The 15,705-nt window shown below is 41.9% G+C and overlaps 1 protein-coding gene across 1 annotated transcript in view; it reads left to right on the forward strand.

Annotated features, from left to right (window-relative positions):
• PIWIL2 (piwi like RNA-mediated gene silencing 2) overlaps window positions 1–15,705 on the forward strand; it is a 2,846,460-nt gene that overhangs the window by 900,154 nt on the left and 1,930,601 nt on the right. The gene's annotated exons all lie outside the window — the stretch shown is intronic.

Here is a 15,705-nt window from a genome sequence, read left to right on the forward strand (position 1 = left end):
CACCATAACTTCAGATGTTTGGGATCCATCTCGCCTACATTCCTAATACCCACCCTCCTTCCCCCTGCCTTGGAGATCAGAAGAGATTGAACGGTTTGGGTTCTACTGTTTTTTATCTTGTATCATCTGTCAATGTTATATAAGCAGTGCATGCGTGTGTGCATGTATGCGGACAAACTAGATCTGGGGGACTGGTAGTGGTGCATCCTGGGATATAGTAAGCTCAGCCAATAAGAGACTTCGCTCTTTGGCATAAGCGTGCAGAGTCAAGGCTCCGAACCCATCAGTCAGAATGTAGGCGAGATGGAGCCCAAACATCTGAAGTTATGGTGAGTACATAACTAAAAGTTTTAGATGCATTAAAGTGCAGGTCATTAATTTTATCTTCTCCCAGATTTGATATTTCTGAATCGGTTTTGAGGGAATTTGTTTGGCTTTCTTCTCAAAAGCTTCCTGATGATTTACATTCACCTTTGGATAAGCAGGTTTCTGTTTGAACCTTCTACATCTGAGATGCTTAAATTGTGTGGTGAAAGGAGAAAATTGATTCAGGGAGTCTTTCAAAATTTTGGAATCCTCCTTTTCCAAGCAAATAGTATTCTTTTCCTTATCCTCAACTCCCTTCTCCAGTAACAGATGTAAACAGCAAGGAGCCAGCAAACAGGATTGTAAAATCCAATGAAATGGCGTGAGAAGGGAAATGCCTCTAATAATCCTGAGTAGTCCTCCCTGTCAGCATAACTTTCATCCTGTTCATGCTTTCCTCGTCCCACACTGGTAAATCTTTCATTTCTCTGTGATTTGACCACCCTTTGTGGCATCAGACAGCTAGGTTCTGAAGGTAATCCAACAGGTGTATTCTTGGCTATGGGAATCCCTCCCCCCATTCCAAGGGATTTTCTCTTGTTCTGGGAACTAGATCCCTCTATTTCCTGCCATCCTGCAACACAGTGTCTCAGGTAGTCATACACTCATGCTCCTAAGTTTAGCCCAGTGTTTTTATTCCAAAATGTCTCTAGTTGCTAAAACAGAAATGATGCCTCTACTGGATCTATCTCTTATAAACTGTTTTGTCAAGATTCCATGCTTAAAGATGTTATCTCTTCAGTATCTTGTACCTCTGATTCCTCCTCTAACTTTCCTGGTAAAGCTGGGTCTGAAGGACACTTATCACATCCCCATTGCAAAACATTTGACGCATTTCATTTGTTGTATCTGGCTTTCATTATCAGTTCTCTGCTTTACACTCCTGACTGGCCACACAAACTGCCTAGCTTACTGCATATTTCAAGGCATTCACATTTTTTCCAAATTTGGATGATTGTCGTATCTTTGCAGAGTCTTTTCAGCTGACACAAGCTTTTAGCATCTGTTCAGGAACTTCTATTCAGTCTGGTTTCCCAAATAAACTGTCAGAAGCCTTCTCTCATCCCTTATAGAATGATTTTGTTGAGATGTTTGATGGTCTCTGCTTTGGGAAGATCCTTTTGTTCTCCAGACAAGATAGACTTGTTTGTTTCAGTAGTACTTCATGAGTTTCTCCAGTCAAAGTCATGCATCTGCAAGGGCATTTCCTAGGGTTCTGGGATCCATGGCATTGATAAGTCTCATGCTTCCATTAAGTGGACTACACATGAGGATAATGCAGTGATACCTTAGGTCAGTCTACTTCAGAATCTACATGCTTTGTCCTTTCAGATCCCAGTTTTGGGATTTGTAAAGAGGGAGATTGGTAGGTGGTAGGACAAAATAGCTTGCAGTTCACGTTTTCCAGTCTGTCTTCACACAGTTTCAGATTTGGGTGGGGCTGTGTGGAATTTTGTTGACAGCATATAAATATCAAAGAGATGTTGGCAGTTATCAATGATTTGAAAACCTTGAATCATCTCTGTTCCCTGGGACCTCTACAGGTGTATATGGACAACACCACAGTCATGTGGTGCATTAACAGATTTGGTGGGAAGGTATACCAGATCCTTACCCCCTTTATAAACTTTTTATGGTAGTGTGGGAGGTAGCAACTCAGCTCATTTTGACTCTTCATGCTTCATACATTATTTTAGAGCAAAATTTTGTTGCAGGCAAGCTTAGCAGGACAAAACCCCCCACCAGCACCACCACCATGAATAGAAGCTTTATACTGGGGTCTTCCAAGAACTGATCCAACTCTTGGGGAGTACCTCAGGCTCGTCTGTTTGCCTCCCCTAAGAAGAGGAAACAAAAAAAAAAACTGTGTTCCGCGACTTCCTGCAAACAGGCCAAGAAAGACCAATGCTCTCTCATTCCTGTGGAAGGGAATGCTTCTGTATGCTTTTCCACCCTTTCAACTTGATATCCGCAGCTCTTCTAAAGATCCAGAAGGATGCACCAGAAATTGTGGTGGTGATTCATTACTGGTCAAGGCAACAGTTGTTTTCCCTTTTTTCAGTGTGGCCTAGGGCAATTAACACAAACTTCCCCACAAATTGGATTTACTCTTACAAAATGGGGAGTTTTGATACACCTCTTACCTAAAGAGACTCTTCAGCTAACTCTCTGGTTGATAGGATGTTGACGCTCTTTAGGCACCTGCATTTCTGAGGCTGTACAGTAGGTTCAAAAGGAGTTGAGAAAATCTGTTTACTATCAATTTGTCGACTGTAACACAGCCGAATAGCCATGTTGTTGAACCGAAATGTCGGTTCGCACATCAACTAATGTAAATGTCAAGCCAGATGTCCGAAAATGTCGATATCGACATTTTCGAACAAGAAGCAGACTCCCAGACTGTCTGCCTGTCAAAGTTGTCACACTACATTACATGTCTGCAGGGGGGCAAGCCCCCCTGCACCCCCCTACTACTTATATATACAAACTCCGAGATCGCACTGCAGTGAGGGTAAGGGTACATTTCCCGATCCCCACTATAGTGCGATCTGGCTTGGAATGTCTGAATTCAGAACAGTGAATCCTGTATTGCATTCGCTGATGTAAGTTTCAGCATTTTTTGTGTTGATGTTTTGAGTCAGCATACGTCTCTGTCGACATTTTGTAAATTGCACACGTTGCGATCAACAAATTGATAGTAAACCGAGAAAATCTGCTACCAGAAACTCATTTATGGGTAAATGATAAAGATGTTCTAGTTAGTGCCAGTACAATTGCATGGTTCCTCTTCAGGCCTGGCTTTCTCTGTTTTTTTTTTTTTTTTTTTTTTTTTTTTTTTTGGTTTGTTTTTTTGAGTACTGTCCAGTGGCCTTTCATATTCCTGTATCCAATGTATATTTGTCATTCATTTTTGCTTGTCTGGCTTTAACCCCCCCCCCCAACTCCTGTTCTAATAAAGCTCAAGTTATTTTTTCTAAGGGGTGGTGAATTCTTGTCGATCTACGAAACAGGTGCCACTTCCTTAGGATCTGAACTTTGTGCTTGAGAAGCTTACTCGGTCTGCATTTGAACTAGCTGATGAGGCTAAATTGAGGTTATTATCTTGGAAAACTGTTTTACTCATTACTGTGACATTTGCTAAGAGATTACACGAGTTAAAAGCTGTAAAAGTATGTCAACCCTATCTTGTTTTCCAAAGGGACAAGGTTTCTTTGAGAACAAATCCTACCTTTTTGCCTAAAGTGGTCTCAGACTTTAGTTTGACAGACTGTTAATCTTCATGTTTTCTTGAACTCAGGAACAAGGGGGAGCGAATCCTTCACACTCAAGATGTCCACAGGCAGCTTAGGTACTACTGAGACAAAACTCAAGACTTCAGGAAAGAGGATCAGCTCTCTCTCTCCTTTGAAGGTAAGAGGAAAGGACATCCAATTTAAAAACAGATCATTTCCAGGTGGTTGCCTTTTGTTATTCTCACCATAGTAAGCCACTTCCAGGAAGGGATACAGCACATTTCGCAAGAGCTGTGGATGATTTGGTGGCCTTTTGGAATGGAATGCAGTGGACTCTTAAGTTTTCTAGAGGCTGCAGTATAGTCTTCTGTACACAATGCAAACAAGATTCCTTTTCCAGGTCCTGAACAATCTTTGACAGGACATTTCTGTAGGGGGCTTCTGGAGTCTGTTTATTGGCCCTATTCCCTTTTGTCATTTTACTTCCCTAAGCTGTGGTAGTCTACCTGTATAGGTTAGGCTGCTGCAGCAGTGATTTGTGTTTGAACATAGTTCAGATGTGTCAGTAAAACCTAACAGATGTTCTAATAGGTAACTATTGCATTAGCCTCCCCTCCTTCAAGCCCCCTTTTCTTACTTGCAATTTTTTGGTGTTGCCAGGGTATGGATTAATCCACTCTTTTTCGTATGTGGTCACTGGTGGTTTGTTTCCTAGCATTGTTCTTCAGGGCTGTTGCACTCCAGCTGACTTTAATTGCAGCTGTGGTTGAGCTTCTAACAATTGGAGAGCATGGAAGGAGCCCTTAGCTTTTGGAAGTTGACCGGTTGCAGTGAGGTAGGACCCGTATAGCTTAGGCTGCTACTACTGTGATATGTTAGAATATCTGCTCTTATGGTAAGTTTCACTTATGCAATTGTACTTTATCCTCATCATAGTTTGAGTGTCTCCTTCTAAGCTATGACCTACCCATATACCAAAGTATTAAATATTCTAACTGTTGTCATTTTCATTCATTCCCCAGCTATTCGGTTCGGGTCCAACTTGGCTGCTTCTTCCAGATCATAGAACACTTGAACTCTTGAGCTCCTGTCTCTACCCACAATGCCCTAGTCACCTAACATACTTCAGATCTCATATGCTGCCATAACATTTGGATGTAGATCACGAACTCTCAAGTGTAGGTTTTTCAAAAGTTATTGAGTTTAGCTTCTATTGTCATCCCTTTACTTAATCTGTTATACTTATTGTTTTTTGCCTTTCTTTGACCCTTATCTCATCATTTAAGCTTCATTTTCTTTCCATACTGTGAGTATTTATATTACCGCTGTTGATGTTCTATCCCTTTACCTCTTTTTGTACATTAATTGTATTCTCTCTTACCATTGTTAGTAACTTCTCTTACTTTTCCCCTTTCAATCTTTAAAAAAACTAACTTTCAGTGCTTTTAATTCTACCTGCTTATACATATTAAAAATGACAGATGTGCCTTCGGGTTTTAAAAAATGTGTGGCATATGGCTACAAAATACTTAACTCTGGCACACACTGCTTTGTATAACCATGACATTTAGATAGGGATTGTGACATCTGCAAGAGATTCAACTCCCACATTCGAAATGACAGGAAAAACAAATTAATCTTTGGGGGTCCTGCTTCTTTCAAAATCTTCAAAGGATTCTGGGGCTCACACCCCCCAGAAAGTTGGAGAAAAGTGTGATCCCTTTTCTAAGGAATATTATAAGAGATCTTCAGAATGCACCTCATTTTCAGCTTCAGCTCCATCCTCAGAGCTGCCTGTTAAATCAGATCCAAATGCATCATACCCAAATGCATCAGATCCGAGGTCAAAATCCGAAAAATCACCCTGGACTTGTTCCTCTCCACTATTGTTGGAGCCGATTACCTGTTGGCTCCCACTGCCTTTTCTGGAACAGTCTCCCCATCACCACTCAAGACCCTCATCCACGGCTTCCTCCCTTCAGTCTTTCAAGAGCCTGTCTGAGGCAGATGTAGACAGGATTTATTTATTTTATTTATTTATTTTCAGTTTGATTACCGGGGAAGTCCACTGGGCCAAGTAATGCCCATTTTCAGTGGAGGCCCGGGGAGAAAAGCTCCATGAACAGTATAATACAATATAGGTTACAAAATGCAAATAAAGGTTGCAAAGTGAAATACCATACAGTATACTTTGCAAAATAGAAAAAGGTTACAAAGTGAAATACAAGAGTAAGGTTCATACATTCGAGAGTTGCAGAGTGTAATATACATTATGAGACAGTTTAACAACTTGACGACAGAGTTTTTTGATGAAACAATATTTACATGCTTGGAGTCAATTAAAGTCTGCTAGTTCTGGATCTTTTGAGAAATAAGAATAAGTATGAGAGTATAGTGGAGTGGGGGTAAGGAGAGCTTAGTGGGGAGTCCCTAGAATTTAAATGGGGTGAAAGCAGGAGCATTTCCATTTGGAAGATAGGTGAAGAAAAACTTGAGTTTTGAAGGATTCAGTGTTGGGTATAGTCCTAAGTGAAGGAGGCAGAGAGTTCCATTTTTTACCTAGAGAAAAGGAGAGTAAAAGCTGGCCAGCGGGTCGTTTGGGTTTAAGAATGGAGATTAGGTTTTGGTGTTCAGATCTCAGTGATCTGTTAGGGATGTGTGGAGGAAGGATGTCCTTTAAGGCTGGGCATTTATCAGGGGAGAATATTAGTTTGTGAGCAGTGGTTAGTTGTAGATAGTCTAGGTGGATAGGGAGTTCTAACCAGTTCAGAGAGTGAAGGCTGAGGCAGTGGTGAGTTGATTTTTTGGATCTGGTGGCAAATTTGGAGATCTTATTATAGCAAGCTTCAAGCTTAGAGGTGTTGGTAACAGACAAACAGGTTAGAAGAGGGGCTCCATATAGAAGGGAAGGTAGGAGGTAGGTGGTTGCCAGGGTATGCTTAGTGGAGATGGAAAGAAAGTGATTGTTCCTATATAGCATACCTAGCTTTTGGTGGGTTTTCTTTGTTTTGTTGCATGTGAAGATCAAATTTGAGGTGTTCATCTATGGTAATGCCAAGGAGTTTTGCAGAGGGAACCACTTTAATGGCAGTGTTAGTTTGGCTTAGGACATTGAAAGTGTTTTTGTCCAAAGAGGAAACCTTGGAGGGGGGAAAAAAATAGTATTTTGGATTTATTGGAGTTGAGAGAAAGGTGGTTTTGGTTCATCCAGTTCTCTGTAGTGGTAAAGGCTAATTGGGTTTTGGTCAGTAGTTCAGGAAAGTTTGGGGCAGAGCAGACCAAGATAGAGTCATCAGCATATTGGATGACTGTGGTGTCAGGGATGAAGGTGTGATGGTTATTTATAAAGATGTTGAAAAACATGGGTCCAAGGATGGACCCCTGAGGAACGCCAGTAGGTATAGGCAAGAAGGAAGAGAAGGAGTTCTTCCATTTGACTGCTTGAGATCTATCAGATAGGTAACTGGAGAACCAGGAAAGTGTATTTGGGGAGAGATTGAGATTAGCCAGATGATGATGAAGGTGAGTGTGGGAGATGGTGTCAAAGGCTTTTGAAAGATCTAGCAGTACTGTGGATACAATGAGTCCAGAGTCTCGTGCTTGATTGACAGTTTCTAGGAAGGATAGGGCAGTTATGGTACTGTGGCCAGGACGGAAGCCATGCTGGGTGGGTGTTAGGAGGTGATTTTGAATTAGATAAGGTAAAGGTTGGTGGTGGACACATTTTTCTAGAATTTTAGATATTGGAGAGAGTAGGGCGATGGGGCAGAAGTTAGAAATAGTGGTGTTTTTGCCTCCTTTGAGAAGAGGTAGGATGTAGGCTGAACGCCAGAGTTTTGGTATGTATGACTCATTTAAGGATCTATTAATCAGAATACTAATTGGGAGAACGATACCTTCAGCTGCATGTTTGAGGAAGGAAGAGGGAATGTTGTCAGGGGCATTAGAGCATGGCTTTAGCTTGGATAGAAGCTTTTTTATAAAAGTGGTGGAAACAGGTTTGAGATGAAAATTAAGGGGATTGTTGTTTGGGTTGTTGGGTGAAGTGAAAAGGGAGTTAGGTGGGTTATTAGGGAATGTTTTGGTTAGCTTAGCTATGGATTCAGTAAAGAAGGTATTGAAGTGGGAGCTCAGTTCACTGTCGGATAGATTAGGGTCAGGGCAAGGGTTGTTTTGAAATCTGGGATGAAGTAGGTAGTTGACTGATTTCCAGAATTGTTTTGGGTTTTTATTGTTATTGGACTAGAGTTTATTATAGTAGTTTTTTTGTCCTTGGTAATAGGTTTTTTACTTAGTTGCGGAGTTGGGTATATAGGAGGTAAGGTAGAGGACAATTTATTTTTCTGATAGAGCTTCCAGGATTTGTCTCTGTGACGCATAATTTGTTTAGTTTCTTTGGTCAGCCATGGTGCAGAATTAGTTTTGATTCGCTTATTTCTTAGGGGGCTAGGGAGTTGAGTATCTAGGAAGATAGAGTTAAAATGCTCAACAGCATTGTCGAGTGGGAGGGTATTTAGAGGTTGCCAGTTAATTTGTTTAAAGATGTTAGAAAAAATTAAGGGGTTGAAGTTGCTGAGGTTACGAGTTTGAATGTAGAGATGTTGGTGTTGGATGGAGCTACTTGATCGATGGATGAAGGCAGGGAGATGGTCACTGAAGGTGTCAGCGATAGTGCCACAGAGAATGATTTTGTTTGGATGGGAGACTAGAATCCAATCTAAGATGGACCCTGGGGGGTGATATTTGTTAGGGCGAGTAGTTGAAGAGATTACTTGGGTGAAGTTTAGAAGGTTATTGGAAGTGAGGGGGATGGTGTGTTAATTTTATTCCAGTTGATATTGACATCGCCTAGAATATAGGTTTCATATTTTATTTGAGTTGAGGCCCAGTATAGAATATCTTCAAGGGTGGAGATATTGTTGCCTGGGGAGATGTATAAGGAAATGAAGCAAATATTTTTATGTTTATTTAATCGGAGAAAGCTTGCTGTGATTTCGGAATTTTTGAAATTAGGGGTAGGGATTTGAAGAGGAATTAGAGAGAGAAGATTGGAGTAAATTAGAGCAGAGCCTCTGCCTTTTTTGTTTAAACGGTCACTTCTGAGGATATGGTAACCAGGAGGTAATATTTCAGAGTCAGTGATATGGGGTTTTAGCCAAGTTTCAGAGATGGCTAGGATGTCGGGTTGATTGTGATTAATCTAGGCTTGTACATGGTGACATTTGTTGTTAAGGCTCTGGGCATTGATAGTGAAGATCTTCAGAGTGCTAAGGGGGGAAGTGGGAGGAGAAGAGAAAGGGTGGGGAGTGTTATTTGTTGTAGGTGAGGAAAAGGGTGGAGGGATGGAGTAGTTTGTGCTGAGGCAAGGGCCAGGGTTATGATGAATGCCTCCAGATAAGGCTAGGACATTGTAGGTGTTAAGTTTTGGTCTGTAAGGTTTGTATAGTAGGTATTTGTTGGGGTTTAGCAAACATTTCAGAGAGAGTTTTAGTTGAGGTATAGAATAGTTTGGGATGAAAAAGATGCAATAGGTTGGATGGAATAAGGGAGGAGGATATGGAGTGAAAGTGAGGGAGTTGGAGAGGTTGTGGTTGGGGGTTAGGGATAGTTTGAGTAGGAGGGAGGAATGGAGGAGCATTATGGGAGTAAGAAATAGCAAGATACAGAGGTATTAGTAAGATGAGAAGGGAGCTAGGGAGTTGAATAGTTAAGTGGAGTTGTTAGGGCATGTTAGGATAGGGTACAGTAATGTAAAATGAAGAGAAGAATAATGTGGAATGCTAGTTGAGAAGGGAAGGTCTAGAAGTGAATGGAGAAAGTTAGATATTGTAGGCAAGGATAATGGAAGAATGAGTGTATATGCGTATAGGAAAATTGTAGTGGGAGGAGTAGTAGTGAGAGGGGAAAGAGAGGTGGAGTGTTCTCTGATTAGAGAATAGGGAGAGGGGTAATTGGAAGGGGACTGTGACTGGATAGTAGGTTTGGTAGGAGGAATTTGTTGGGTATAAATGTAGATGTGCTGGGGCGTGTGGAAATTGGGGGCAGGATAGGGGAGCAGAGTGAGCTTGTAGGGCGAACGGAGCGGGTTCAGACAGGTAAGTGAGCCAGTCAGCCAAAAACTAACAGTAAGCAGTTGATTACTGAGTTCCTTAGTTGAGACAGGGTAGGTCAAGGGGGGTAGGTAATATTGGTCGTGAAGGTAAGTAGTAGCAAAGTAAGCAGTGAGTAGCAGGTAGAGATAGGGCAGAAAGACAGTTCACAAACCTAGGACAGAAACATTAAAAAGCTATGGAGATCAGGGAAGAATGGAAGAGTTACATACTGTCCTAGTTTAGAATGCCATCTAGTGGTCAGAGTAATAACAGAGGCAAGTGAACAGAAAGATATATCAGGGTTAGGGAAGGTTCTTAAGGAATAGTTTCAGGAGACAGCACAGAAGTGATAAGGATCTAAATGCTAGGGGATAGAGAGGGGAGAGAATGGCTGCTGGGTATCCTGGCTAAGGTAGCATATAGTACGTACATTAGATATTAAGCAAGTGTTTAAATAATACCACTTTTAACACATACTTTCTTGCCTCCTAGTGAACAGGGTTCATTAAGCAGGACGGCAAGTCTTTATACTATAGTAGACTTGAATGGATTTGGTTTGCAGGGAGTCCTTTCACCAGGTAGGTATGTTCAAGGTTTAGTGTAGGATAGAAGGTTCAAACTTTCTTGCCTCCTAGTGAAAAGGGTTCATTAAGCAGGACGGTAAGTCTTTATGCTATAGTAGACTTGAATGGATTTGGTCTGCAGGGGAGTCCTTTCACCAGGTAGGTATGTTCAAGGTTTAGTGTAGGATAGATGGTTCAAACCTGTAGTATCTTTAAGTAGGTTTCTAAGAATGTACCAGAATGTCTTACTGGAGCCATGTTTTTGTGGGAAGTGGACCGTTGTTTCAACTGAACCAGCAGGTAAACCTACCCAGTATCTGAACAACAGGATAATGAGGAAGTTCCTCAGAACACAAATACCGATGGGAGTTCTTACTGTTCCAACACCATCGGGTCCAGAGACCCTCCTTAGAGCTACTCCTCGGATCATAGCTCCTTCTGTGATCTGTTGTTTGGTTTTGGAGCCATTGGACCCGAAAGCCTTGGAGTCATCTTCCTTGGATCTGAAAATATTGCCATCTTTGACTCCGATGGTGTCTCTAAGCTGTTCAGTCCTGGGTACGTCAGAGCTGGGTGACTCTGAGCCAAAGCGTTGGCGCTGGCCCCAGGGTGTTGGATTTGAGGGTGTTGGATTTGACTCCAAAGTTGTCAGAGCCATCTCTTCCCCTTGGAGCATTGGTGTTAATTAGCTCAGCTCTCTCCTCTGGTCATTTGACTGCTGGACAGTGGGAGCCGGTGATCTGTAAGTCTGCCTTGTCAGATCCATCAGTTTCTACTTCTCCCAGGCACTGTACTTTTGAGGTAGTAGAGAGAGCTTTCTCTATACCTAGAGTTCAAACAATTCTACCCTCCACGGTTCTGACTTCCCACTCCCATTGGCTTTTGCATCCAGAGTCTGTCATCTGTTCCATTGGGACAGCCAACCCGAACCAGTCTCCAGGCCATCCAGCAGGCTGTATTAATCACTTCCAATAGCTGCCTGGAGTACCTGCCAAAGAGGTCCCTCAAAAGAGAAAGCATAAAGGTAGACACTTAGACTATCCACAAGAGTCTGTCACTGAGGCCACTGATTTTGATGAAGGGGTAGGGTCCCCCAGATCACTACACGATCTCATTTGGAGACATCTTAGAACTCCTAAAACAAAGGGGTAGTTGGTCCCCCGATAACCCTTCCCAAGAGGGATCCATGTTTCTGGAGGCCTTTGGGTCTGTCCCGTCTAACTCCTGGGTGACTTTGCCTACTGATGAGATCATAGATTTAGTCTCTTGATGGGAGTGGAAGTAGCCAGACACAGCTGAGCCAATTTCTTAAGAGACCAGACAGGATCCTGGCACCACCTAAAGATAGACCACAGTGGAGTAAAAGAGTACCTGTTGATGCCATGGTCATAGCAGCAGCCACTATAGAAAGAAACTGGCAGAGTAAAGTTCCTCTGTCTACCCACCTAACAGGGAGTCTAGGGCACTGGACAAGTTTGGGAAGCATGTCTGTGCTTCAGAAACCTTTGACCTTAGGTCACTAAATTATTTGGCACATTTCATGAGACTTCAGAGGGATTTGATCAAAGAATTATCCAAATCTGTCTTTCTGGGACCATATTCTCTGAGGAAGAGAGTACTATTTCTTCGCAGTTGGCTACCCTACATAAGAGTTGTCTCCCATGCAGCTGAAGGTACTTGACGAGTGGTGGCTTCAGGCATTTCCATTAGGAGACATGCCTGCATGCACTTGTATGATTTTGCAGCACCCTTCAGGTCGTCTTTTGTCAATGCTTCCTTTGACAGAATCTCCTTGTTTGGCCCCATAGTGAAAGACACCCACACTATGTGCGAGCAGGAAGAGAAATCCCTGTCTGTTGTGGGCATACATTTTTCAACTCTTCAACAGACTTTTTCTAGGAACCAAAGAGGCTGAAGGAAATTGTGGTTCAAGAAATCACAGGGTCCCTTCCAAGATCCATATAGAGACAGTTCCCTCAGGGGCAGAGGTTGGGAACTCAGACGGGAGACCCTGTCACCATGGAAGAGGTAGTCCACATAATCAGGGATCCAAGGATATTTTCTCTGCCAGATCTTATCAGCACTTCTGAAATGAGGCCCGACTGTCCATCTCTGGAGGCAGTCAGTTGTCATCTGTCCCTGTACCAGAGAGCTTTGCTAGAAATTACAAAAGATTTATGGCTGCAGTTATATTATACCATTTTCCCATCCACCCCCATTAAATTTCACAAAACTCCCCAATGTTCCACCCAGTAAGATGGAAACAGCAGCATTAGAAATAAGCTGCTAGAAAATAGTCATCCAAGAGGTCCACCCAGACCAGAGAGAGTCTGGAACTTAATTAAGATTCTTTTAGTGCCAAAACAGACAGGAGACTTGAGACCAGTCTTGGTTCTCAACAAACTAAATCAATCAGTTTCACATTCAAAGTTTCGAATGGTCACAGTTCAGTCCATTCTGCCTTTTCTACACATGGAATACTGGATGTGTCCAATAGATCTTCAGGATGCATAGTATCGCATCAAAATGAACAGACAATCCAGAGGATATGTGTTTCTGACTGGGAGCCAGTCTTTACCAATTTAGACCACTGCCCTTTGGTGTTTACCAAGTGCATGGCAGTAGTTGCAGCTCACTTGAGACTGTGGAGATTCCGAGTGTTTCCTTTATCTGGATGACCGTCTCCTGATACCTCCAACCAGGCATCACTTAATTCAAGCACAGGACTACTAATTCCAACTGTGTTCTCATCTGGGGGTAGCTATCAATTTACAACAAATGATTCTAATGCAGACTGTTTAATTCATTTGTACTCTTTTCAATACAGTCAGTCATATAGCTTCTCTCCCTCTGTCTCAGATTCAAGCAAATCACTTCCAAATCAAAACGATCTTTCAGAGTTCTTCTCTTTCAGCCTGTCTGTTACTCCATGCGTTGGGGTCCATGTCAGTGGCAATCACCCTTGTTTCGCTGGCAAGTTTCCATATGAGAATCCGTCAGTGGACACTCACAACTCATTGGTCTGTTCTCCAACAACCATTGTCCAGTCCAGTCAAGATAACTCAAGCTTGCAAGAATTACCATCTCTGGTGGATCCACTCCAGCCAAGTACAAGAAGGCCGTTCCTTTGTCCTCCCTCGACTCAAGGCCACTGTGACAACTGACACCTCTTAGATTGGGTGGAAAGGCACTTCTTGAGAATGACACTGCAAGGCACATGGTCCCACGAAGATGCCAGCATGCATAACAGTGTCTTTTAGAAAAGAACTGTCCTCCTAGTGTTGCAGGCCTTCAAAGACGCTCTTCTTGCAGTAGGTGGGTGGTAAAAGTGCGAGAGGTGGTAAGGTGTGATTCAAGTGGGATCATTGTAGTGTCAGATGTTGACATGTAGGAGAAAAGTTGTAAGTTTATATTTAAAGAGATTTATGTTAGAAATTATTTGGATGTTAATGGGGAGTTTGTTCCATTCATGGGTAGTAATGTATTTGTAAAGAAGTTTACCAATGTTTTTGTTTAGTTTATAGGGGTCCAGAAGGAGCTGGTCAGAGCTGCGGAAGAGTTCTGGGAGGGGTATAATGTGATATTAGTGAGGATAGAGCAGGACAAGAAAGGGGTTTTTAAAGTCGAGTATGAGTCATTTGCAGCTGGGAGTGAAGCAGGTGCTGGAGGAAGTCAAGCCACTGCAGTTGTTTTAGTGCATGGCAGTGTTGAGATTTGTAGGGTTGGTTACTAGCAAATCTTGCAGAACTATAGTATGAGTGACAGAGTTTTGACAAAAGGGTAGGCTGTAGATGTGAAAAGATGGGTGAGGCATAAAGTAGCCACGGAAGGAGGAAGACCTGAGCCAGTTTCTGCCTAGAGTCAGGCGCTAGGTATTTTTTATGCCTGTAGAGTAGGCCAAGTTTTTGATAGGTCTTTTTAATACAGTGCTGAATATTGGTATCAAATTTTAATTGGTCATCGATAACGCCAAGAAGTTTAGTATGTGGGTTAGGTTGTATGATGGTATTGTTGAGAGAAGAAATGGTGAAAGTTGATTTGAGGTTAGAGTGGGTTTTTGGAAAAAAAAGAGTAGTAGCTTTGTTTTTTTTGGCATTTAAAATTAGTTGGTTGTCAGCCATTTTTCTACAGATAGGAAGCTATGTTGAGTACTAGAGAGGAGGTTAGAGAAACTGTCAGAAGAGGTAATATGGGTAGTCTCGTCTGCATATTGTATCAGGTAGGATACTGTACTGGAAATATGCAGTTGGTGTGTGAAAATATTAGTAATGGGCCAAGAATTGAGCCTTGAGGCACCCTATTTTGGATTAGTAAGGGGAGCAGGTAGCCTGCCATCTTACTGATTGTTGTCAATTAGTGAGATAGCTAGTGAACCATTTAAGGAGTATAGGGAGATGAGTTGTGGTAGTTTATCGAGAGGTTTGGAGTGTGATACGGTATCAAATGTTTTAGAAAAGTCAAGAAAGAGGCAAGAAACCAGTAAATGTTTGTTCATGGCTTTGGCAACAGTTTGAGTAAAGGGCAGTAGATGTACTGTGATGGGGTCTGAAGCCATGTTGTGTAGGGGTTAGGAGGTTATTATCTAGAAGGTATTTAATAAGCTGTCTGTAAATGGATTTTTCAAGGAGTTTAGATTGCAGAGAGAGGATAGCAATAGGTCTGTAGTTGGATGGTTCATTGCTTTTGCCTGCCTTGTGTAATGGAATGATAAAGAATGATTTCCATATATCTGGGACGGTGGATTCTTGAATAGATCTACTGATCAAGCTAGAGACAGGATGGACTATTGAGTGAGTGGCTAGTTTAAGAAAGAGGTAGATGTCAGAAGAGGGGAAACGTGGCTTCAGCTTAAGCAGCAGAGATTTGTTGCAAGATGTTAGGATGGGGTTGAGTGTGAAATGTGGAGTTGGGGGTGTGTGTATTTATTGTTCTGACCATTGTGAGTGAGTTTGTGAATAGATTTTTTATTTATTTATTTTACATTTGTTGATCGGGATAGTCCGACTGGATACATGTCCATTTTCAGCAGAGGCCTGGGGAGAAAACCTCCACACAATAATGTGATATATACAATACAATCGACACTTTATAGAGTACATGAGAGGTATTGTTTATACAACTTTTAAATCAGAGATTAGCACTATACAAGTGTAGGGCAAAAGACAGAAGATAGAATTACAAAATTCATTAGGCCACTTGGTATGCATTATACAACCGAGTTAAGAGTCTTTGAGACACAGAGATGATGCTAGACAGGATTAGAGCAAGGGCATAGCCAGTCTGATTTAAAATATTTTTTGAGATTTTCTTTGAATAGTGTAAGTGAAGGTTGAAGAGTATGGTCAGCAGGGAGTTGATTCCAGGTTTTACCAGCCGAGTTGGCAAACAAGGTTTCACCAGCTGTGTTGTTGGATTTGATTGTTTGGATCAATAGTCTATTGGATAAATGAA

The sequence above is a fragment of the Protopterus annectens genome, chromosome 9.part0 (genome assembly GCF_019279795.1).
Source record: "Protopterus annectens isolate FY-2018-M chromosome 9.part0, PAN1.0, whole genome shotgun sequence".
Classification (NCBI taxonomy): Eukaryota; Metazoa; Chordata; order Ceratodontiformes; family Protopteridae; genus Protopterus; species Protopterus annectens.